Source organism: Calonectris borealis, chromosome 3, assembly GCF_964195595.1.
Source record: "Calonectris borealis chromosome 3, bCalBor7.hap1.2, whole genome shotgun sequence".
Lineage (NCBI taxonomy): Eukaryota > Metazoa > Chordata > Aves > Procellariiformes > Procellariidae > Calonectris > Calonectris borealis.
Genome location: NC_134314.1, coordinates 70,286,112 through 70,311,117, shown reverse-complemented (window position 1 = coordinate 70,311,117; position 25,006 = coordinate 70,286,112).

Here is a 25,006-nt window from a genome sequence, read left to right as displayed (position 1 = left end):
ATATGCAGCAACTTCTCTTCTGTCATGTGTTGGGAACGAAACTGCAGGGAGAATCAGAAAGTCAGAGGAAGCAAACAAAGTTTACCACAGCCCTACCCTCAGATGGTGACTGGAAATGAGCCAACACAGAGAGACTTAGTCCTGTGCATAACAGGGCATCCTGTGCTTTGCAGGGCATCTCTGTAAAGGGTCAAAGGATAATTGCCAGTATCTGTTAATCTTAAAACAATGACGTGATCTGTAACTATCACATTCTGCTCTTGGCTTTGACCTCTCTCATCTCTGTCTCTCTCTCCCCAGCTGTTTGTTGTATGTTGTTGAGACTTAACAAAATCTCTGGGCTGCAGAATGATGCCTGTTGGTCACTGGCTTACAGAAAATGATAAATGGCAGAGTAGCAGTGCTCACGTACTCACCAGCATCTTTGGGCAGCATCAGGCAACAAAAGTTCAGCTCAGTTTCAACAACATTACTTGGCTGTTATTAATTTCGCAATGAACAGCAAAGGATAGTGGCAAGGGATAGGAACACTTTCTTAAAAATAGACGTGAAATAAAAAAAGGCATGTTTGCGAAATAATGGCAAGCTGTACAATCAGACCAAATACTAACTTGTCCTTGGATTTTTTTTCCTTCACATTTTTCCTCCATTTATTTTAACAGCATCAAACATAGAATTGTAAGCATATGAACTTATCTTGGTCTATTTCAGTATCTGACAGGCAAGTTTTCCTGTTATAACAAAAGCTGTTTGGTGCTTTCCAGTCTCAAAGAAAATGCAAAAGCCCCTTCTACATCTGAGCTGCACGGGACAACCCATCTGCCTGGTTGTATGAACACTAATTCCTATCTGACACTCTTCCCTTATTGTCTTGTGAGGTGGCTCTGAGCTCTGAGCAATTCCTCCTTCCTGACAGAACTCATTTATAAAAATGCACTGCTGAGGTGGATGTTTTAATTGTCTTGTTATGCCAGGCAACTTGTTTCTACGTAAATGATTTTTTGGATGTTCTTCCATGCCCATTTTCAATCCTTCAGGCTTTATAAGAATTTAGAGAATTTGGACTTGTCCTGGACAGTATTTAGTCATCCCGTTCCTCAGCCAGGGAAGTGTGAGTCTCAAAGTGGATGAGTAAGAATGTAGCAGAGAAATAATTTCCTGGAGACTAAGGCACAGTAGAGGTCAAAAGCTGCAGCCACTGGCAGACTCAAGGGTTGTGCCCTGGGGAGCCGTCTGAGAGGTCCTAGTTCTCGCCAACAGCATCACGGACTGCAGAGCCCGGTCTCCAAATGTATCATCTTCTGGTCTGCTGTGGCACTGCGGTCCCCTTTCAATACCAGCAGGACTCAGAGCATCTAAAATGAACCCTTGTATCCTGTGGCACATAGCAGTTATGATGTACCTTTTTATTGCATCCTAAGTGAAGTTCCCTATAAAGAAATATTGATTGAAGAAAAAACTCATAAGGATCAATGGCTTATGTTCCAGCTGTGTTTTATGTTACAATAACAGCTCTTTGGAGAGTTGGTGCTGGGTGAGTGCAAAGTAATACCAGTAATTCCCCCCCTCTTGGATCATCCCGTACCAAATTCTTCACTGTTCTCACCATTAACTCATGGGCAGAAAATAGCTACCGTGGCCTCAGGGGATACTGTAAAAAAAAAAGAGGGGGGAGGTAGGGGGTGGAATATGAAAAGGAAATCTGCTCCAAAGAACAAATGCTCCAGGAGTAAGTGTCAGGGTATGCTGAGGGAGGCAGTGCCAGTCTGTCCCCGGGCACTCAAATCCAAAGTTCAGCAGCTGGTAGTTAAAACGCTGCTGACCTAACTCATCATTGCATGGCAGAAGCTGCAGAGGGGTATGTGCCTGGGTGGCAGTGGGGACCCAAAACTCCATTGCTCTGAGTATGGCATGCTTGCGAAACAGAGCATCTCCGCTATACCTCTGTAGGTGTTTTTACAATAGCAGCGACTTCCTCTGTTGTAAGTATGCGAGTACAGAGCTAGTAATGAGTTGTTTACAATGGGATTTCATTTGTAGGTCTCCACTATTAAATATTATCCATATAAAAGGCACATGGTCTTCTACCCAGCAGACAACAGGATTTCTTTCCCTTCACCAAGAAACAATTTTCTTTTCAAAATCTTAGTCTCCTTTCCCAAGCACTCTGTCCCTCCTCATTCCCTCCCAGACACCTATCCTTCCCTGAGGTCTCCTTCTCCATGCCACCTCCTGTTCAGACCAGTTTCCCCTGCCCCAAACAGTGGTTTTCATCCTCACCCACATCTGGTTGCTGTCTATTTCCTGGTGAAAACCATCCCAGTGTGAGTCCTCCCCATCTTCTCACCTGCTGGACAGCGCAGGCATGCCCTACCACTGCACTCACCAGCTTTCCCTGTGGGCTAGCTGCATTTCTGATGATCACACCAAGCCCCTTCATTATCATCTGTTATGTACATGCAACCTCGTCACCTCATTTGGGCCAAGAGACACCACAAGATGGCCAGGCACAGAAGCAGTTAAAGAAAACCTCAATATGCCTGGTGAAACAAGTCCAAACCCGCTAAAGGAGCTTGCAGTCTTAAAGGAGTGACTCTCCAGATCAGGGGTGGTGGAAGGACTTTGGTCTGCACTATCCATTCTGTAGAGATTATTATGACTCTGACACTGAATGCATTCACAAAAACCACAATTTAAACACATATTTAAAATGTGTCAAGGATTTATAGACTACCACTTGAGAGAGCTTCAAAACTGGGAAAAAGCAGAACTATTTTTAATGTAAAGCCATTGCTACCTAGTAAGAAAACACTTTTGTATTCATATAAAGTATTTATTAGGTGTGAGGTTTTATAAATTGTTTAGTCCTGCAGCCTTTAAAAAAAAAAAACAAACAAAAAAAAAACAGGTTACTTTGAATGCATTACCAAGTATCCTGTGGAATATTTCACATAAAAGGAAACAGAAGATGTATAAATGTAAACAGGCTAATTGTATGCAGATATAAATTATGCATGTTGGTCTTATGAAAAAGCATCCCTGATTTGCAGGGGTCTTACTCAGCAGCTTTGCGTCTTGTCTAAGGGGATATTTAGTATGGCTGTGATGTGCAGAATTTAAAACAAAACTTTGAATTCTGCAGAAGAAAAATATAGCCCGACTGTGATAAGACTGCACTGTTGGGAGCAGGAGGGGTTTATTTTATTCTATTTTATTTTATTTTATTTTATTGACTGTTCTGCTCATTAGCCCCGTTAACATGTGTGTATGCTGCCTACAGATACAGTGCCAAGTAAAAGATTGTGTTAAGACTTAACGTTTGCAAAGGGATTAGGGTTATTTTGATGTTTCTTAACAGGGATATGTAAAATATTCTTAAAGTCACAAACTTTTTCATGGTTGAGGCATTTTGATTAGTCCCAGACATAAGCAAAGGTGCCTGCAGCTGCAGGCCTGCAAAGGTGCCGAGCAGCTGCAGTTCCCACCAGCCGCGCTGGGGACTGCGTGGGGCCAGCACCTGTGAGGAGCCCGGCTAATTGGGACAAATTCTAGAAGTGGTTGAAACAGGTCCCTGCCCAGACAAAACTATATCACTCTCCGTCTTTTCCCCCCAGGCCTGCAGAGTCCCTCTCCTCCAAATAATAGCAGCAGCGTATTTGAACTCAAGTTGCAATATTCATGCTGAGGGATCCTTCATAGCGGGGGTAGGATTATGTATCCTTTGGATGCCCCCCTGTGGGTATGACTCACGCCCACGTTTCCTGTCTTTCTGGCATGGATTAGTGAAATGATGCTGAAAGTGGAGGTACAGGCAAGAAGGTTAATGGAAACAAGCCTGTGGAAACACAAAGTAACACAGCTGAGGTGGAACCAAAACTCAAGGAGCTCACTGCAGTCAAGTCAGGGCGACCTTCATCCTAAATTTCTGAAAGAACTGGCACATGTAATCAAAAGGCCTGGAGCAATGATTTTTAATGAATCTATCAAGCCAGGGGTGATACTGTGTGATGAGGGAACAGTAAGTGTGGAGGGAGAAAACATACTGATCCAGGCAATGACAGCCCCATCCATTTGCTCCATCCTGCTTGGGATATGTCTATTAAATAAAAGATACAAGGGTCCGTCAGTGGTAAGTGACAGTACAAAAGCATCAAGACAAGGTATAAACACAGGGAAAGGAATGCTTTCTTTTGGAAAAAAAGGTCACAAAACAAAATGCACTCTTCATTACTACTTCTGGCAAAATAGATGCACAGTGAATGGTTCAGTAATAAAGCACCAACAGCTTCTGCCAGTGTGCGGTGGTACGCAGCTCCATTAAGAGGAGCTGCTGTACCTAGATATTCCAGCCATGCAGACCTATGATGTTGCTGTTTCAGAAAGCTGGGAAAAAAAAAGAAACAAGCGCTATTTCCCACTCGTTGTCTATTGCTTCTTCTGCTACATTGTGCGATGGGGCAAGAGGCACAGCTTGCATATTCACCTGCCGTGATAAATCACATCACTTTCAGTCCCTCAAGATGGAGCTACTGGTGCAGAGAGCCACTAAACACTACCAGTTGCTTTATGACACTACAGACATAAGACAGAAAAAGGCACACTGTGCAAGTGAGACATAACCCTGTATCCTGGGACAGGCTGGACACAAATGTGAGAGGGAAAGGCGGATGTTTCCCTCATTTATACATTGTAAATAAGTCCTTATCATGATGCATCCTTTGCTAAGAATCTGTACTCTATTAGCTCAATTTAGTATAAGCCTTAAAGATAGCCATTGCCATCTCTGACCCTGTAAGCTTTTCTGCCTCCAGCAATGGCCAGTACCAGCTGCTCTAAAAGAGAATGAAAAAAGCCTACAGCCAGCAGCTATTCAATAACAGGCCCTTAGGGGAAGTTTCTTCCCAAGCCTCATTAAATGTTGGCTTCATTCTTAAATTCCTTCTAAACTTCTCAGATTCTATTCTGGCCTCCTCGTCTGGTGTCTGCACTGTGGACTGGGCTTTCCAGCGAGGTTTTCCTTGGCTGGCCCCAGCTCCTTCAGTGCCCGCACTCACGGCTGGCTCTGGCAGCGAGCAGAGGCTGTGCTCCTCACTTGCTCCGAGCGACTGGTGGGGACAGTCACCACAATGCAGATCACAGCTCCTCTGCTTAAATGCGAGCAAAAGAGGATTTCCCTTACCGGGGTCCTACTGGCTGCTGTCAGCATTTTTCTCTTTTTCTTTGGGATGAGATTTCTTCTTGAGGTTTGGGGGAGCGTGCATTTTCAAAGCCCTCTTCAGACCCTATCTAAAGCACTCTGTCGTGTAGCAAAGCGAGTGAGTGCGTGTCACCAAATATCACTTTACTGTACATTTCACAGCAGAGTGCACCTGGGCATTCAGGAGACAGAAATGGCACTCACGTGTAGGGCGGACCATAAATTGTCAGCGAATTAAGGCCCTAAGGGTTGTTTAAATATTGCGGTAATCATCTTGTCAGGCAAAGTCCCACATTCTGCTAAGATTAATCTGACATTCATCAGGAATGGCACAATAGAAGGTTATTTAATTTGGATCACACTGGACTGGAAAACTGGCAGGAGGACAGAAATGACCCAAATTGGAAACATTCTGCAGAGAGTGAGCCAGTCGAGAAAAGCAAGCAGAGAGCAAAAAAGTGTGTATGTGTTTATTGGACACAGATATATTAATTACAATGTATACATACATATATAAACTTAAACGTGTGCACACAAACATACAGGATGGTGAAAATTTCAAGAGCATTCAGTATTGATCTCACTTTGTTTCGGTATCAACCCTTTGGGATTCTGCTTCAGACTTAAATGAGAGTAGAGTGGGACTCCTGGCGATAGCTTTTGAAACACCTCTCCCAGTATCTCTTCTCCCCATTTTTTTCCTCCCTCACTCTCATTACTGAAAAGAGAAGCAACCCCAAACGTTCTGCATATAACCTGGAGTAAACACTGGCCATTAGGTGAATTACTTTCAGGACAGAAGTGCTCTCTTGATAGCACATTTTTAATCATTGAACATTTAAGTAGTACAAGCAATGTATGTCCTCTTTTGGCAACTTCACTTATAAATCCTCTCTACAGCTTTCCCAACCATTACAGAGTTTTTCCATGTTGTAGTCTGCCTATATGTTCAAAACAATGACAAATATGGTAACAGCTGGATATACATTAGTGCCCTTCAACATTGGGAAATAATAAAAAAAAAAAACCACATTGCCGTGGATCATTGCCGGTTTTTACTGAATAAGTTCCTTAGCTTATTAAACTTGCCAAACAGCAAATACAAATAAAATGATGGTTTATCTTGCTGATTATTCAGCCACTGCACACTGGTGTGGGTAAACGCATGACTGAAACATTCATCACTGTTCACGAGATGTCTATACTCTGCTTTTCCTTCTTGCTTTACCATTACCAGGGAATGCAATGTCCCACCACTGCGCCCCCCCCACTCCCCACAAAGAAGCTGGAGTTCTTTAGAGATGACAAGTTTCAAATAAAATGTAAAATATTAATTGTGCAGCAGTCAGATGGGCATATTTACAAAGGGTTTCAAATTCCCTAACAGTTATCTGCTGTATTTGTAAGCTAGCAAACAGCGAAGATAATTTAGGGCTTTGAATACCAGCACTGAGTATAATCAATGTGAATCAGATGCACATTACCAAATTGAAAACATTTTATCTATGCATTATGTCAGATCATGAATCAGATTTGTGTAAACTGAAATCCTGGAATACAAAACCGTTTGCAAATTCAACTACAGCCACACCGGTATTAATTATGTTACATATCAAACAGAGATACAATGGAGCAAACTATCATATTGAGAGACCTTTGCTGCTTTCAGGACATCTACCGAGCCAGGTTTATATGGCACATTACTGCCAATTCATCTATACCCATCTGAGTAAATCGGTTGGCAGAGAGGGGCAGATTACCACTAATGGCTCTATTATGGAAAGAAGCTGCAACCATTAGCTATTTTACATATGGACAAAAGAGAATTTAATTGATGGCCCATCGCCCAGTAGACAGAGAGAAATGATGATTTTCACCTTAATGCCAGGCATTAAAAATTCACAGGGCTGTGGAAGAAAGAGATGTTCATCCAGTCTCTCTCTGCTTATGGGTCATTTTAAGCATAACTTGAGAAGAGGAAAACAGCACAAGGGGAGCTGTTCTGTTTTGAGAAAGCTTGAGTCCTCTGGGAAAAAAAATCACAAGTTGCAGTGTTATGATGTTAAAAAGCCAAGACCATGACCCTCTTATTTTCCTTAGCTACAATTTATTGTTCCCAAATGGTATCCAAGCATTCAGCAAAACACATTTTGTGAGTGTTTATATTTGCAAATGAGGGAAAAAAGGATCATTTTTTGAGACATAGTACATCACAGTAATAATACAATTTACTTTCACATATTTAAATATAAATGCCTATTCATATATTTAGGTATAAAATTTACTTAATTTAGCATATGTGATAGGTTTGTGTGTACTTGTATGTCTTCAGTTATTCATTTACACGGATGTAAAAAGACATTGCACTGTAGTGTTGTTTCCAGTATTTGTATGATTCCGGTAGGGCCAGTTTTACCTTCCATGTTCAACTGAGAAGCTTTTTCTTCTCCCTCTCCTCCTGGAGGACCCCTACAGACTTTGCTATCTCCAGGATATCTGCAGTTCTCACTCCATGACCTACGAAATGGTGAAGTGTGAAGTTACAGGGGACTGCAAACAGGATCTCACAGGAGAGACACTCACCCTGGGCTGCATCCTGGATTTTGATGCTGGGGCTTCTCTCCTGCTTGCTGCCTCCTCTTACTCCACCGGGGGAATTTTGCTGTAGAGGTAAGGACTGCCTGGTCTGCAGTAATTTCTAAGATCTTCTAAAACCACCTCCTCTCTTCAGTCTGAAAGCACTGCAGGTTACTAATAAACTTTGAGATTGATATGGTAGTAACTAAAGACCATAGTGGCATAGCAAACTACACGCTCTGCAGGGCAGAGACTATCTAAATGGAGAACTGAGTTGGAGAAAGGGACAAACATACAAGTCGTGTACGGTGGCAGGAACTTTTTACGTCCCCAATTGATGTAACAGGATAACGTTAATCTGTCCTGTCTGTAATTTATATTTTATATGAGCAGAGAGGGAATTGTAAGAATATATGAGCCTTGTCTCTTTTATGCTCAGATAGCTAGAGTCAGGCTGAAAATCTCCAGCCAGGTTTGTCTGCATACAAAAACTGACTTGTTAGGCTAGAACAAAGAGCAGACGGCTTTTTGAATTGGAGACGCAAGAATAGAAATAAGATCTAAAGCCATGCTGGAAGACACTACTTACTGTTGTAAAAATTGGACAAGGTAAATAAGGAAGGGAAAGTGTATGCAATGCTGGACACAATATTGGATGGATTTTTTGAAACATGCACAGCAGGCATATGGTAAGACATTAAAATATCCTTGGAAAGGAAGACTTGAGGGAAACAGAGTAACTTCAGAAAGCATTTCTTGTGGACGTTGCAGACAAGTGAGGGGAAGTGGTGAGGCGGAGAAAAGAAGGCTAACAACAGACTCTTCCAATTTGTTTTTCTTTTCCAACATTCTGCCACAGCAGCAGATCCTGGAAGCACAAGTTGCCTTCTTTAGTCTGGACTGCATTGCTTTCATCCATAGTACTCTCAGACCAAAAGCAGACTGTCAGCCAACTTTGTTCACAGACCTCCAAGAACCCAGAACAGCCTCTAGCACTGCGTAGGCTATGGTGGTGATCCAGCACAGGTCTGTAGCAAAAGCAGTGCCTGGAACCTCTTCAGTGCAGATTGGGGGGGTTCAGTGCCCTCTACACTCTACCCCTGTTTGCAAACAGATCCTCTGGGGATAGTTTTATAGGATGTTTATGTGGGGTCTGTTGCTATGAACCTCCGGTGGCAGAAATCAGAGATTTCTCAGTTCCTTTTAATCACTCTGGTCCTTTACAGGAAGAAGGGATTTAGATCAAGGTGAAGATTTCACTTCAGAAATAAGAAAAATTGTACTTATTCCTTTTAGGTAGCCAGCTATCGCTAACCCCGATCAGCTGCAGCAGAGACTGAGATGGTGGGTGAGGTAACTATTACCTTTGTCGGAACTGATCTCTCTACCCACGTGGGCACGACAGGATCAAACATCTATCAATCATTTAGACTTTCTGGCAAGGAGGCCCACGTCCACACTGCATCCAGCAGGAATTAGATACAGATGAAAGTGGGGAGTTTGTTCCTTTCTAAAGAACCAAGGCACATGTGAAAAGTGAATCTGTGTATTCATTTTAAAAACACTGACGTCTCTAGAGATTTTTGACATGTCAGCATCGGAAACAGGAAGGCTGGAGAGAACAGCCAGCAGTAACAAGGAGCAATAACCATGTGGTCTTCTCCTTCTACTCTTCCTTTCTTCCCCTAAATGAGACATCTGATCAAAGGCTCTTGCAGAAATGCTAATGAAGCCTCATTTTGTTATTTCCATGGAATCTAACACCCAGGGGAGGAATAGATGGGCAAGAAGGGTAAATCTGCACTTGCAAGATGATGTAGGAGCAGGAGTTTGCTGTGAGAGCAGGACTGGGACAGCATCTGCTACAAGTCAATATACCCTCATTTTTTTCAGTTGTTCAAGTTTTAAACTTCAAGGCTTGCCTTTTGCACATTTTCTCAAGACAAAATTCTTTCAGGAGCTAGTGGAGCTAGCTAGGAGTTACCCCTAAAATAATTGTAAGCAACAGTAAAGTGAAAAAGTTTTAAAGTCACCCTGGTCAAGGGGAGAATATTCTCAAGAAAAAATGTTAGCTAACATGTTCTATTCCTACTGTAAGCAAGACAGATGCAGTTTCACTTGTATGATTTTACTTCTTTACCTTTGGCCTTGGATGCTGCCATCAAGAAGAGTGGAAATCACCTGTGTTCTTAATCAAAAAGCTAAAGGACAAGGATTTCACTTATTGTACCCAAGGCTGTAGTCCTCAGAATGTATAAAAATTACTCCTAGTTTTCTACATGTTTAAGCATGGGCTCATGAGAAGCCTTCCTGAAGTGGGTAAGACTATATAGGTACACAAATAAGAGGCACTAAGATCAGAATTTCTGCATTCATGAAAAAATAAACCTTTTTAGGGTATGTGAAATGACTAAAGTGTTCTCTGTTCTTGTTAATTTTAATAATAAGGGCAGAGAAGTGGAATTAACTGTTTCTGGCTTGATATCAAGGTTATGCAGGTTAAACTGAAAAACATTCATGCATTCCTATAGGCAGTTAATGGACAGTTTGTGCAACCACTGTTTGACATGAAACTGTACTGTTTCTCTCTCTCCAATTTTTAGTTTGACTTTTAGTCATATCAGCTGATTACATCTATGTAAGTAGAGTAGTTCAGTTTCTTATTCCTCTGATTTAATTGTTTATTCCCTCATACAGAAGATATATTCATATGATATTTTGTCCAAAATCAAATGAATTTTCCACCCTGTCTTTTAAGTATTACAACAAGAGCTGCAATGAAAAGTACTTAAAAAGATATCAGCATGAAGTCTGTTTAAGTCAATATTGGTTTTAGATTAAAATTTCATAAGTGTGTCCAGCACTGAATTGTACAACGTTGCATAATACGGTTTCAAACTGTCTATTACAGGTTTCTTTAAAGTATATAGAGATAGCTAGTGATTAAAGGCTTTTTGTTCAAGTCCCCCATTGGTTTAGAAAACTGTGAAAAAAGAAGCACTTTCAAGAAACATTACATGATTAGTATGAGAATGCAATGCTAATAGATATTCCTGAAGCAAAATTCACAGTCAGTTTTTGCAGGACGCAGCTCAGGCACGGATATTCTCATACCTGTTGTACAAGTTTTAGAAAGCTCCGCACTCCACAGGGTCCACCAATCTCTAGTCAGGGAGTTGGGATGAAACTTTCACACCCACTGGCTCATTTCACGTGTGGCCCACTGCAGGGACGCTTTCCTCTCCTCTAGAAAGCTGCCATGTGCTGGACAGACCAAGGCAGAGCCAGTTGCCTCAGAATGGACCGGTAAGGCACAATTCTGCTTCACAAATAATGCAAAAGACTCATTTCTGATTAACTTCTCAACTCTCCTTCACTGAAGAAAATTACACCAGTTCTACATTTTTGTTTCAGGAATGCATACAACTTAGGGTTTTCTGGAAGAAAATATGCTGACTTTCAATGAGCTCTGTTCGAGAAAACCTGAGTGCAGAAGAGGGTCAGACGTCCTTAAGCAATGATCACTTTTACAACTTCAGTGACGTGCCAGAAGGCACCAGAGCTGAAGGAAAATTCAAGCTGCCACCATTATTTTTAAGTGTTCCTGTTTAAGTAGGCCATCTGCACAAAAATATGTGGCTCCCGAAGCCACAGGATCTCCCGTCACTGCAGGCTTCCTTTCCAAGGACACCAGGGACCAACTGACAGGGCATATTTGTCCCCTACATCCTGAGAGCTCTCACATCCCTTCTAGCAGACGGGGACCCCTAATTTTGCCTGGATCTCAAAAAGTAAGTCTTTGTCTACAATCCTGCCTTATGCAGCATTATCCCCCCTTAACTCTGGGGAAATTAAAAAGCATGCCAATTTGTCAGGTCTATTGAATTAATTTGTTAAAAATAAACATAGTTAAAAATGGAAAAAGCATGTTACTTCCAGCAAGGCAAGAGTAAGTTCCTGATTACCACCTGGGAAAGACAGCTCACCGGAAGAGCGTGCAGGCGAGGGAGCGCATCTACAGCACCCCTAGCATCAGCCCCGTGTTCTCACTGTCTCCTAGGACTTGCTGCACGCTCTTTCTTGTCTCAGTGCCTCCAGAGTTGGGCTTTTCTGGGTGTTGTTGAATGCAAAAGAAGGTTTTCTTTGTCATAGTTCCTTTCAAAATCCGTGCATTTCTCTAATGATCAGTGTGTTTCACTGCGGCGTACCTTGAATCAGCTGCTTCGCATCTGTGTGAATGTGAAACCCTTAAAGCCTCTCTAATATTGCTCCTTTCATACAAAAAGGAGATCTTGGAAGAGCCAATTTTCCTATTCATATTTACTTTTCCTCTTGAAAATCAAAAAAGCTCTAGTTATCAACTCACACTGTATTTTTTTTCAGTAAAGCTGTGGTTTGGGGTTTTTTCCCTCACTGTGAAGAAGATTCAGCAGAGTTTACCAGTGTTTTATGTAGATTACACACAACATGTTAAAACCCATTGTTAGTCTGAGGTTTAGTCACATCTAACTAGACTGAATGCCACAATTCCTAATATAATGCTAAAAAGTAGAGGGTTTCCTGCCTGCCTGTTTTTTGAAGTTAAAAGATACATGAAAAGCTGTAATGTTCTTTAAACATAGGTTATACAAAAATTGAGTCTGAGCTTTTTTAACAAAACAGGCATTTGTCCTACATCTTTAAGATAAAAGCATCCAAAATAAATTGAGGGGAAGTTAGAGATAAAGAGATCTTTATATCCTCTCACAATATCTGAAGAACCCCTGACAATTTAGGCAGACTTTTTGCAACTCAAACGCTGATTAAAAAGAAATTACAGAACATATGCTTACAGGAATAAAGAATCGGGATTGGCAGTGTAAGTAGGAAGCATATTAGCTTCCATATTACAAAAAAAGTTGTGTTTTGGAACTTCACCGCACCGTTCTAATACTCTAGGTTCTAATACTCTAGCTATCAGGATTAACTTTCATTACAATTACATGTGGTCCATAGCCAAAGCAAAAAGTGAAACAATTCAGTTCAGCAAAGGCTTCCAGTCTGCTAAATAAAGACCAACGTTGCAAGACATGTCTTAGGGACATGGTGTAGTGGGCATGGTGGTGTTGGGTTGACGGTTGGACTCGATGATCTTAGAGGTCTTTTCCAACCTTAATGATTCTAAGATGAACACTACACTGCACTAACCAGTTTTAAAGGTTCCAGCTACTGTTTAAAATTTCATGTAGTGCAAGATAATCTAGTACACCCGTCCACTAGATTCTTAAACCTGAGGGAAAGGAAACCATCACCCCATATATTTATCTATAAAAGTTGGGTCTGCCTTTTCTTCCATGCTTTTGTTTTCCCGAGAAATCAACAGCAGCTGTGCACACAGGGCCAGGGAAGCTGCCTTAGTGATTTTGTGGATCACCTTTTCCTTACAGATGAAAAGACACTAACACTTCCTCGCATGTAGTGTCTTTTTAAACTGTCATGGATGCTTGATTAATCCTTGTTCAGTGAAACAACCTTCATGCTCTGCTCCTCATTTCTGTGGAAGCTAGCTTTCTGCTTCAGCTCCTCTTCTATTAACCCTGATCTTACCATGCAAACGATACAAGTTTTTGCACTTCTGGAATTCTCAAATTATATCCTATATTTGCGTACTGTGAGAAAGCTTTCATGCATGATTGAGCCTGTGTATATTTTCCCCATCTGATTCAAACAGCTCAGATTTTATAGGTGCCTCTGACTCATCTGAATGAGATAGCTTGTCCCTACAAAATTAAGGCTTTCATAGTAGCCAGAAGTACCAAGAAAATGAAAGGGAAAAGAGAGGGAACTCCAAAGGACAGATTTCTACTTAAACAATTGAGTTAAATTTCTTTCAGAAGTACCATACAAATGAAAACAAAATCGAGCTGTATCTGCTTCTTTATTACATATCTCATAAACGTCCCTGAACATTTGCTGTTTTTTTAATTCACATATTTTGGTTTGGGCCTTTATTTTTTATTTCTATAATTTAGAGTTGCAGTTCACATTCCTTGTAATAGTTTTTTAGTTTGGTTTGTTTTTTCCTAGGAAAAAGCCAGGAGAAGAATCAATCTTGTTATGGCAGCAAAAATCAAAAAGCTAACAGAAACTGGTTGATTGAAACATTCTAACCTGTCTAACCTTACTGTCCAAAATATTTAGTTCTACTGAGGGTAAAGAAGAATAAAGTATCTTCTCCATTAATGACTACCACCTTCTATAGAGAAAGTTCACTAATGTATACCAAATATTTGAAAGTCTATTATGTTCACGATTCTAAAAACATTTATACAAAACATACTTGAATCATAATGATACACCGAATGTTTCCCAGGTTAACTAACATCACGTGAGGCCAAGCCAAAACATTTTCTGCCCACACTGATGAAATGGCAAAGGAATTTTGTTTCCCCTTCTTAAATCAAACACACTGATTCAACAGCTCTACCTAAAAAAACCTTGTGAGAAAACATTCCTTTGTTTAAGATTTAAAACCCACAGAGCTTTTAAGAGCAAATAAAGATTGTGCCAGTTGCTGTACAAATCACATATGCACAGTGCAGTGCTGATCCCTGCTCAGCCATACCTCAGTACAAATAAATAATACGTGGAGATGAAGCCTCCAAAGAGTTCCCTAGGAAAACCAGGAAATGCCTGATTTTATATTCCTGATATTTCTAAGCACATCACTTAAATAAAATAAACTCAGACTCAAAAGGAGAAAGTTTTCTAGCCTTTCTTTCACATCATGAAGAAGCAGAAAGGGCAAAATTCCAGTTTTCCATTCCACTGCAAGTCACCTCTAAAAGTGCATGCTTTTCCACAGCCTCAATTCCTGTTCATTTAATTAAGAATGACAGATGCTCAACATCTGGAGAAAATAAGTCTGATTTAGTGGCCACGTTGCACTGGTGGAAACTTCAGACTGCAGGTTTGGAGTTACAGAATGTTTGAAGTAGGTATTTAAGCCAGTTGAGCTGCTGAAAGAAATCACATGAAGTGATGCCTAAAGGAACAACATGAGAAGAAGCCTTGATTTCACTTAAATGGTATATTTCCATTTTTCATAGCCATATGCACCCAGCCATCCTGGTCATTCCTCTCTCTCTCCCCCGTCTTCTATGCCTGCCCTATATTGTACTTATTAGTGTAGGGCAGCCATAGTTAACTTGTTAACCGACCTTTTGCTAGATGCACTGTGCATCTCACCATCATATTTTCATGCATAGTTCAGTGGCAGATTAAAAAAAAAAAAAAGAAGAAGAAAAACTCGTACACTACAAGAGAATAAATTAAACAAAGAAGCATCATGCTGACCAAAAGTGGTTTATCACTCTTTGGACGTAAGCTCAGGAAACAGCAAGAAACATCATAGCCATCTTACGGTGTTGTGTGGCCCTCACACTGTCACTGTAGGCTTCCTTCCCTTGCTTTCATGAGGACAACCTGCTGCCAGCTCTCCTCACACAGGCTTGCAACGCCATCTCCTCTAGGGACGGTCGCTAGCGCTCAGTGTGGGCTCACCTATAAATGGAGCAGGGACTAATTTAGTGTTTCTAGTGAAATTCAGGAAAATCACGATCTCTGAAGAGACCATAGATACTGCAATACTGCAAGTGCTGCACCAGTGTTTAGGAACTCAGCTCAGGACCTAGTGAGTAGAGTGCTGATTAAAAATCATTTACAGGTCAGTTTAAAGGCTAAAATATGGACTTGGTTGCTTAGTTTTCAGCATTTGAAAATTGCCCCTGTGTTATCAATGATGTCCTATACTTACTCACCTGACACTCCTCATTCTAAGGTAATGGGAGCTTAAGGGTCTTCAATGTAAGGACACTTCCAATTTCTCTGCTAGGGGGACACTTTATCAGTACATGTGTACTGGATGCAGGTGGCCAGATGTTGGAAGCGGGGGGCAGAGGTAGGATGGGGGGCCTGCAGAGCTGCACCATGCCAGATACAGTTCCCCAACACTTGACTACCTACACCCAATACACATATTCTGATACTTTCCACAAGTCAAGTCTGGTTTGCCCATGACGGTAATTGGTAAGTGATCTCCCTGTCTTTATCTCAACCCAGGAGCTTTTCCATCATTTTCTTCCCCATCTTGTTGAGGAGAGAGAGTAAGAAAGCAGCTGGGTGGGTGTCTGGCAGACGGCCAAGGTCAACCCACCACAGCATGTAAGTAATGTACTGTATCCTCTAATTGAAAGGTAGCCAAGGTGCCATGATGCCTCCAGTGGTTATTCTGTTTTAGTCTGCTTTCTCCACAGAAAAAAAAAAAAAAAACCAAAACGAAAACCAAAAAAAAACCCACTAGCCATTCTAACATACTGGTTCACAAAAATGTGCTGTAGACACGTTTAGCTTCCATATAGTAAAATGTATTGAATAAATATTACAGAAGACATTTAGCCACACGGCATTATCTACAAGTTACTGGCAATAGATTCTGTGGGACTGTCCAACATTTTGAAAAACAGAGAACTAACTTTATTCAGACAAAATTTTTCACTATTGTATAAAACTAAGCCAAAAATAAAGCCTTTTATAAAATAGGCACATAGTCCATTCTCTCCCCTAGACTCTTCTGCCTTACTGTAAAGTGTGCCTTTTTCCGTCTTGGTCTAGAAACAAGACTATGGAAGCAGCACTGGAAAAAAATAATCTTCTGGTGTTTCGAGCCTAAGTACTAGTCCAGGTCTCTGGACCAGTGATTATCTGAACCAGTCCTCCTACTGCAACTATACAATTTTTGCTTTAAAGAAGGAGTCTGGGACCATTGCAGGTGTCCCCCCCATGCTCAACAGCAAGCACAGAGGCTGTGGGAAGGTGGTATACGTATATTGGTTTCAACATTATGTCCGCAGATAAACCAGCATTCTCTATAAACTGAGGTGAAAATGATCAGTCCAGAGGAAAATGAAACATTTCAGCCCTTTTGGAATAGATCTTGCTGCAAAATGAAGACAAGCATAATTGGCACAGATTTGTCTGCTGACGGTATTAAGGTCATGGTTTTTAGCTGAGATTTCCTTCCACTGCTGGTAATTTCTATTTAATCTGAGATTTGGGAGGTGGAGTTTTCTGGGTAGCAAGCATAGTCCAGCAGTAGAATGAGTCCTGGGAATGCCATGGAGCAAATTTGAGCTTTTACCCTTTCCGGGATTATGCATTGTGGTTCATAAAGAAGGGAAATTGTGGGGTTATGTATTTTATTTAACGTTCTTCCTGTTTCTGTTTTCCCCAAACCAGATGCTTTAAAAGACAACCTCTCCAGAGCAGTTACAGTGCATAATATCCATTTAGATTTTAAATGTTAACTGTTATTCTGAATAGTCTGTTATAACTGAGTATTCTGAATATTCTGTTTCAGACTATAACTGAATAGTCTAAGATTCAGTTTCTTTAAATTTCTGAGATTCAGTGAAGGCAAAGCACTTTGTTACCAAAATTTAAGATGTTCCCCCCTTGCCAAAAGAGCAGTGACAATTTGTAAGCAGCTAAACTACAAAACTGGTTTGCTAGACCAATTTATAACATACCTGTTGGATAAGAAAGAGCAAGACAGAAAAGAAAAATGACTCTTTGGGACAATAAAATACGATAGGTGTGTCAAAGAACTTTGAAGCAAAAACTGTTTATATATGAAAGCTATTTAACACAAATTAGATGGCTTTGAATTAGTTAAGTTAATGGAATGGGGAAGAAAAATAAAAGGATGGACAGTTCTGTATAAATAAAATTTTCAACCTGGACAGCGAGGAAGTTGGGAGACTTTCTGAGGGAAAAAATCCTTAATGTCAATAACATTTTTTTTCCATGAAGGCTAGTGTTTGAGCCTTATTCTCAAATTTCAGCTTTCTTCTTAGAAGAAGGCTAAGTGAATTCCCTCATCACAGAGAGAGTCTTGCCCACTCTGTGCCTCCCATGCAAGATCAGCTGTACTTGAACAGTTCATGATGCTTTGTCTAACCTGCCCCTGGAAGCTACCCCAGGAAGGAAATCCCACATCCTCCCTAAGCAATCCATTTGAGGCCCTAACTGTCTTAACAAATACAATTTCCCCCCTATATTTTAATCTTTTCATAATTTTAATCTTTTCATAATTTTAATCTTTTGTGCGACTTAAACTAATTTCCCCTTGTGCTACTCAGAGAGAATATGAAGCACTGTTTATTCTTCTTCACAAGGTCTTTGCACATGTCAAGCTGACTGTCCCCAGGGAGACCCCTCATTTCCAGATTATTTGAACCCCTGCTTCAATTTTTTCCCAAGGTCATGGGTTTTTTGTAGTCTTTTAGGTTTATTCTGCTTTCTCTCACTTTTTACTCCTAAGAATTGTGCCTTCTGTTATTTCACAACTGTCCTCACACAAGCTGCCTTTCTGCAATGAACTGCCGATAAGTTCTTTGAAGGTAGGGTAAGATCTGCTTGACAGGCTGTTTGTCACCATACCAGTTTTCCAAAAGATGTTCGGGTACTTAAAGTCCTCCATCAACACCAAGTCCTCTATCGCACCTGATCTCCCAGGCTGGGTGTTCAATGGCAGACTTCAGCATCAGATCACTCCTTCCAACCTTCTGTCATTGCCCAGAGATTTCAACGGGTCTGTCATCCCTTCCATTTCGGACTTCAGAGCATGCATGCATGACCATGACACTGCCAGATTTGTAAAAACACACTAAACCAGTACCAGAAAGGACTAGCATTCGTCAGGGCCATCATCCTAACATAAATGGATGTAGCTGCAGTATTGATGCCAGCCAGGTTTGGGATTGTATCAACATAAGTCAAAATAGGATGCATCTGTCACAGACTCTTGTTTACTGCTTTACTGCTATGCAGCTTCCAGCTCCCAGGTACCACACTGCCTGCCATGTTTATGTGACTCCTTTACATACCAAAGGCTGTTACTCTCGTGTAATTTATACATCATCTGTTTTACAACCTCACAAAGTGCCCCATTAGGTGGGAGTCATGCTGCCTTGCACTTGGATAATTTTCTGACTCCTGTGCATCTGTGTAATGTATTCCTTTCCAACACTGTTGAACTGTGCTTAGCCATCAGAATGGTACTTGTTCCAGGTCATCTGATTGTACAATTCAGTTTTTTATATTGACAAAGCTCAGATCAGATAAATATTTAAGCAGGAATAGTTTAGCAACATTTCTTTCTTCATTATACTCACATAGAAACAAGAGCTCTACCTTTCTTCCCTCCTGCTTAGCTCACTAAAAGCATACATTTCAGTGCACTGAAAAACTGCAAAATTTCTTTATTCTCCTTAACGATACCACACTAATGTCTGTTATCTGTAAGCGGATTCATGTCCCTGCTGGTTTGTGTGGCTGCACAGTAAAGCACCTCAAAGAGGTGGTGATTTACAGACCGTACCACGCTCTCTTTTAATGCCCTGTTCGCACAGGACAGAACGCAGACGTGGGTCACTGAAGTCTGGCAGGATTGTATCCATGCAAAGGGCTGGCAGAAGAGACCCCATCACATGGGCAGATTTTATTTAAAGAACTGATCAATTCAAAATATTTTTACTGCAACTTTTCTGTGCACAAAGACCCTTTGCCCTTTGAAATAGAGTATATGATATAAATTGAACATCTCCATTCCTACAATGAGGGTATTTCTTTTTTTAAAAATAAGATCATTTGTAAGAGAATCTTGTTCAGTCATTTATAAATAGTCACCTCTGTAAACCAAGAAATAACCTTGTTTAAAAAAGTACCAACATTGTTGTTCTGTTGTCACCCGCTGGTAATTGAAAATGTGTTTCTGTCAGTTCCTCCTAAGACAGAATGTAATTCTTTCTAAGATCTTGATCTTAAATTGGCAAAAAAAAAAAGTCAGTGATAAAGCAGCCAGAAGTTGCTACTGGTGATATTGCTACTGCCCTTTCTTATAATCTAAGACATTATTCTTACTGGCTCCTGGAAGGCAGCAGTACAGTCCTATTTTTTCATTGTTTTTTTCTCCTGAATTGGTATTGAACACTGCTTTGTACTGAAATGCAAGGACCTGCATTACAAAATAAACAAACAAACAAAACCTCAAAACACCCAAAATCATACAGGGTCAAATCTTGAAGTCTTACCTTAACTTTTAGCTTTGTCATTACTTATACTAATTCAAAAAGGATTTTACCTAAGTAAATCAGATGAAGAATTAAGAAAAGCTCTGTGATTAAGACAGGCCTTTATAGTTAGATTAATAACAAACCCTCTGTTCCTCCACTTGTGCTTCACAGAGTTAATCTGATTTTTCTTCGTCTGGTCTTGTGGAATAAAATAATAAGGGTATTCCTTACACTGTCTGATTGATCTACTGTCCTGAGAAAACAAACAGGCCTGCAAAAGGAGAACTAGAGATGAGTTGTGGCTGAGAAATACAGCTTTGTCACTTCTGGACTTGAGGTGCCTCATGCCTGATGAGACAGAGGAAAGGTGGCATCGTAGGCATGGCCATTTGCATTCAGTCGTGTCCACATGCCCCTTGTGGACCACTATTAACCAGCTCAGGTAACAGTAAAGAAGACGGTTTGTTCCCAGAACAACCCCATAGATCCCAAACAGCTATGTAATGCCTCCTATAAATAGCAGTTCCTCCCTCTGGTGTAAATACGGACCCTCTTCTCCAGGCACATTCCTCTTGAGTTATAGACAGCGTCTAACAGGCAACCACGTAGTTCAAGCCAAACGAAGTAAGAGAAAGGAAGCCAAGGGAAGGATCTTAGTTAAACTGCATCCGTTAAAGCTGAGATTCATCACTAAGCACCCATCCTAAAAGGGCTGGTTTTGCTGGACAATTTGTGGTATGTGGTACATTAGCCAAGTTACGAATTCTTGGCCTATAACATCATGGTTTCAGTTACTTTTTCTTTCTGTATGACCATCACCTCTACCTTCGTTTTCTCCCACTCCCCTTCACTCCTCACACACACTTTCTAATTTTTTCCAGGATTCTTAAGTCTTTGCTACAAGTTTTTCTTGAATGGTAGTGCAGGTTAGAGAGTCACTCCCGAAATACTTCAACTATCTCAGAAAGTTTATCACTCAAAAAATGTGTGACATCAGCTGACTTGGAGGTCTGGTTCTCTCTGCGGACTACCATGCAGGCAATAAAAGTTTCTCCGTAACTCAGTATATCTCACTCATGCGAAAAGGCTACCTCCAGGTCACGGGGGTAATGCAATTCATTCACTATCGCCCATTCCACCCTGGTCCTCTCTCTGCTGGGAGTGTAAAGAGGCTAACTGCAATTCAAAGGAAGATTTTTGATGTGGACACACGTCCTTTATACTCTAGACTAGGACCAACGGTTCATATCCATTAGACCGGCAAAAGAAAGCAATCAGATGGCAATGATTTTCAATCACTACCGGTTCAGGGTTAGATTCAAACAAGTGACCTGGAGGTGAAATGTTCCACATCCCATTACTGATCCTCTAAATTATTTTTTCCCCACAGATGAGACTTGACATACATAAAAAAGTAGCTTGTGAGGAACTGCAATAGAAAAACTGAAGCAGTAGTTCATAATAGATGTGGATTTTGTTAGCCCTTTATGCCTAGGCAATATTGTTATAGTACAATGACAGGGCAGAATTATTGATTGTATCTAGTGGCTCATAACTGAGTAACCACACACAGCATATCCAGTTTATGAACTAATTCAACTGCTTTACAGTGTACAGCAATTTGTTTTTCTTTATATGAAGAAGCAGCTTACTAGAACTTCTATATTTTGGAACTATTTAAAAATAAGGAATACCTGACAAAATCTTCTTCCTTAAAGCAGAATTTATTCCTAATCTTTTTCTGTCCTTATCCACTTTCTCCAATAACTTACCAATAGCTAGAAACATTTTTCGGAAAATTTGTCTCTGGGGTGCAACCAAATCTGAAGGGCAGGTGCTGTATCTCGTGGAGGATTTCGTAGGAGAAAAAGAATGGAAGAAAATTAAATTCCAAAATAAAAACTGCTATAACACATACTTTGGTGGACTGGGTTTAGTAAAAGAGATAGGAAAAAAACTTTACTTGGACAGTTTCCTTTGCTCACTAGGCAGTTATCTGCCTCATTGGAGAGGAATATAAACATTAAATGTGAGATCTGAGGCAAAACAAACACTTCAAAGGACTTGCATCATTCTTCCTCTTCCTTTTCTCTCCGTCTTTCCGATGCTAGGAGACTTTTAGTAGTCTCCCCTCCGACCCAGCAGCTTCCACTCCTGCACGTGCACATGTACACCGAAGGTACCACCAGTACAAGACCATGAGAGACTGGTCTGGCTTCAAACGGGAGTCGATAGCTTTGTGTTTTCTCAGGATTGAAATAGTTTGAAACTCTGAGGGTCTGAGTGGAATAGTTTTTTTCAGATTTGTGGTTTTTTGTGCTTGCCTAACAGCCAAACAAAACTTTTATTTAGTGCAGCTTTTTTGTTCTCAGTGGGCGATCACAAGACAAAGAAGTGAAGATCTGGCAAAGGGCTTTTTCTCTACAATTCCCACCTTTGGCAAATAGCTCGGTGCAGCAAAGAGAAGACACACAACGGAGCTGGAGGAGCAAAAGTGCTCTGCTCTAAAAATATGTGACAGTGAGTGATGCAAAAGGAGGTAGGCAGGGAAGTGAGTGCTAGTAACACTTTCAAGGATCAATCAAGTGCTTGCCTTTTTGCTATCACTTGAACTGTGGTGCCACTCTTACAGGACTTTAGACAACTGTTTGCTAAAGCGGTTATAAAATCCAGCAGCTCCTCTTTGCAGGGATGCATGGAAAATAGCAAATAGGGGAAAAATAAATTGCTTATTCCACAGAAGAAAGGCTGGCTGAGTCTGGTGCTAAATAAAACTTCCTTAGCACAATGTAAGATTGCTAGTACACTGAGAAGCCAGGTGGGCTGTCAGAATTTAGATCTAGACTGACTTTGAGGTGTATTCGGATCTCAATTATGTAATTAAGTCAGAGGGAGCAGTCTTCTCCACAGTATTAACCATCCCATACATAACTTGCAGTTTGTCCTCTAATACTATCTAGGATGGGGTAAATCATTTATCTCTCCACTGACTACAGAAGGAACCTGGACACCTAACTTGGAGTAGACAATCAATTTTTTGATAGCTTACATGAGGGGAGGTGGAACCAACCTGTAGTATCTTTCATATAACCAGTTTCCTACTAAAACTTAGAGAATTAAATTTAAAGAGAATTTTGCCAGTCAGGTTTGGATGCTTAGCAAGACAGAGGCAAAAAATGTTGTTCCAGACTGAAGGAGACTCAGGAGAGAATGCTTGCATTCAACAGCAGCCAGATTGTATTCTGGGGGAGAAAAACAGGCTTTTAAAAGTCTTATTCCACATGTGACTGAATAGTAGAAAGTATGTCAGGAAAAAAAAAACCCTACCATTTTGACTGTGTTATTTGCAATGTCATTATTTAAGAGCCAGCGTGGAGGCTGTGAGGGAGGGGAAGATGTTAACAGAGAGTTTAAAGAGATGCAGTGTTCCTGTGGACGGCAGATACTTTACCTTTTGTGGCTGTACTCTCCAGCTGACTCAGTGAGGCACTGGGAGCCTTTTTCAAGCCCAGCTTGCAAAGATTCAGCAACCCACATCTTGGACAGATTCACAGTAAGGAGTTTACATCTTTCAACTCTAAGCTAAGCTTAAGTCTGGCATAAACATACCAGTGTTTGTCACTCAAGTGCTGCCACTAGTAGTGCTTCTCCTAGTAGTATAGAATCTGTGGTGTTATTCAGCATCATTGTTTATCAAGAATGAAATGAGGATGATTAAAGGATAGGAAATGAAAAAAAGTGGATGAAAAGCACTATTTAATGTACTCAGTCACTCAGGGGATAAAAATCCCTAAATGTCCAGAAGGCAGCTATATTGCACCATTGGTTTCATTGGGCTACATATCAGAAAATTGTCATTTACTTAGCAGGAAACTGTTGATACGTCAGAAGCAGTATATGTCTTGGGCTGACAGTATGGAGAAAGAAAGGTGTAAGGAAGAGCCACAGGAAAGTAGACTGAGAATAAGAAAGCAGATTAAGCTTTTGCAACCCAGCCAGCTGGTTGCCAGCTGCAAAACACCACTGCCTTGAAATAACACTACACAGCGACGATCCTTGTTTTCTGGAGACTCAGGCTTCACTCATGGCTGCAGACAGGAGGGGAAATGCACCAACAGAAATCCACCTGTGATATCCAGGACAGGAGACACTATTTAGCTGCTGTGCTCCCGACTCTGTATTCCTGACGAAGCGTTGCAGAGTCGGACTGGGAGATTTTACTAAGAACTTTCGAATAGCTCCAGGTTTTCCCTCATACTGCAGGGTCTGATAGTGATCTTGGCACTTCTGTGCCTGGCTGGACAGGTTTTGTGGAGGGGGAAGGAGACAAGTTTGACACCTTTCAGGCTTCATTCAGTTCAAAGATTAAACTATGTGCAAATCTACGGACACTGTGGCTGAACCTGGCCCTGCATGTGTGTATTGGCGTTGCTGTTTGTAGTCAGTCAGCTTCAGAACTGTCTATTCAAATTCCCCTGAGGAATCTGCTCAAGAAACACCTCAGAACAAGGGGATAAAGCTAAATACTTGAAGTTAAATCTAATTCCCTCTGTGCGGGGTGGCTATCTGGCCAGCACTGTCCATTTTTGGTCAGTCTTGGACATTGTCACACCATTTATTTAAGTGCCGAAGAGCAAATTGATGAAATATGCAGAAGCAGGGAGATTAAAGCATATGTTAAAGATGGTATACATCATGTGCTTGCCATTGACAGCTTTAGTTTTCATGTCTGTGAATTTTGTGATCTTGTTCACCATAACCAGCATACAGATATATGAAGAGGAACTAATGCATGTTTATTTCCAGCTGGTGTACTATAGCTGAATTAATACAAGTAAGCATGAAAAGTCATCCCATTAGAACATCAAATCACACACAAGTGCGACATGAAATGAGCAAGTGGAAGCACAGACCAGTTTTGTGTAATCCTATATAGGGGTGTACTCTGTTGGTCCCATTGTTTGTCAGCAGGAACTGGGGGGGTCTGCTGGAATACAAGCGATGCGAGCAACCGAGGGGAATTTTTCAAGACCAGCAGTTGAGATGTACTACACGATCATATCTTTGCTTAATTCTGGCTCACAGAGCTAGTACAATATTTGCCAAGATCATGAAGTGC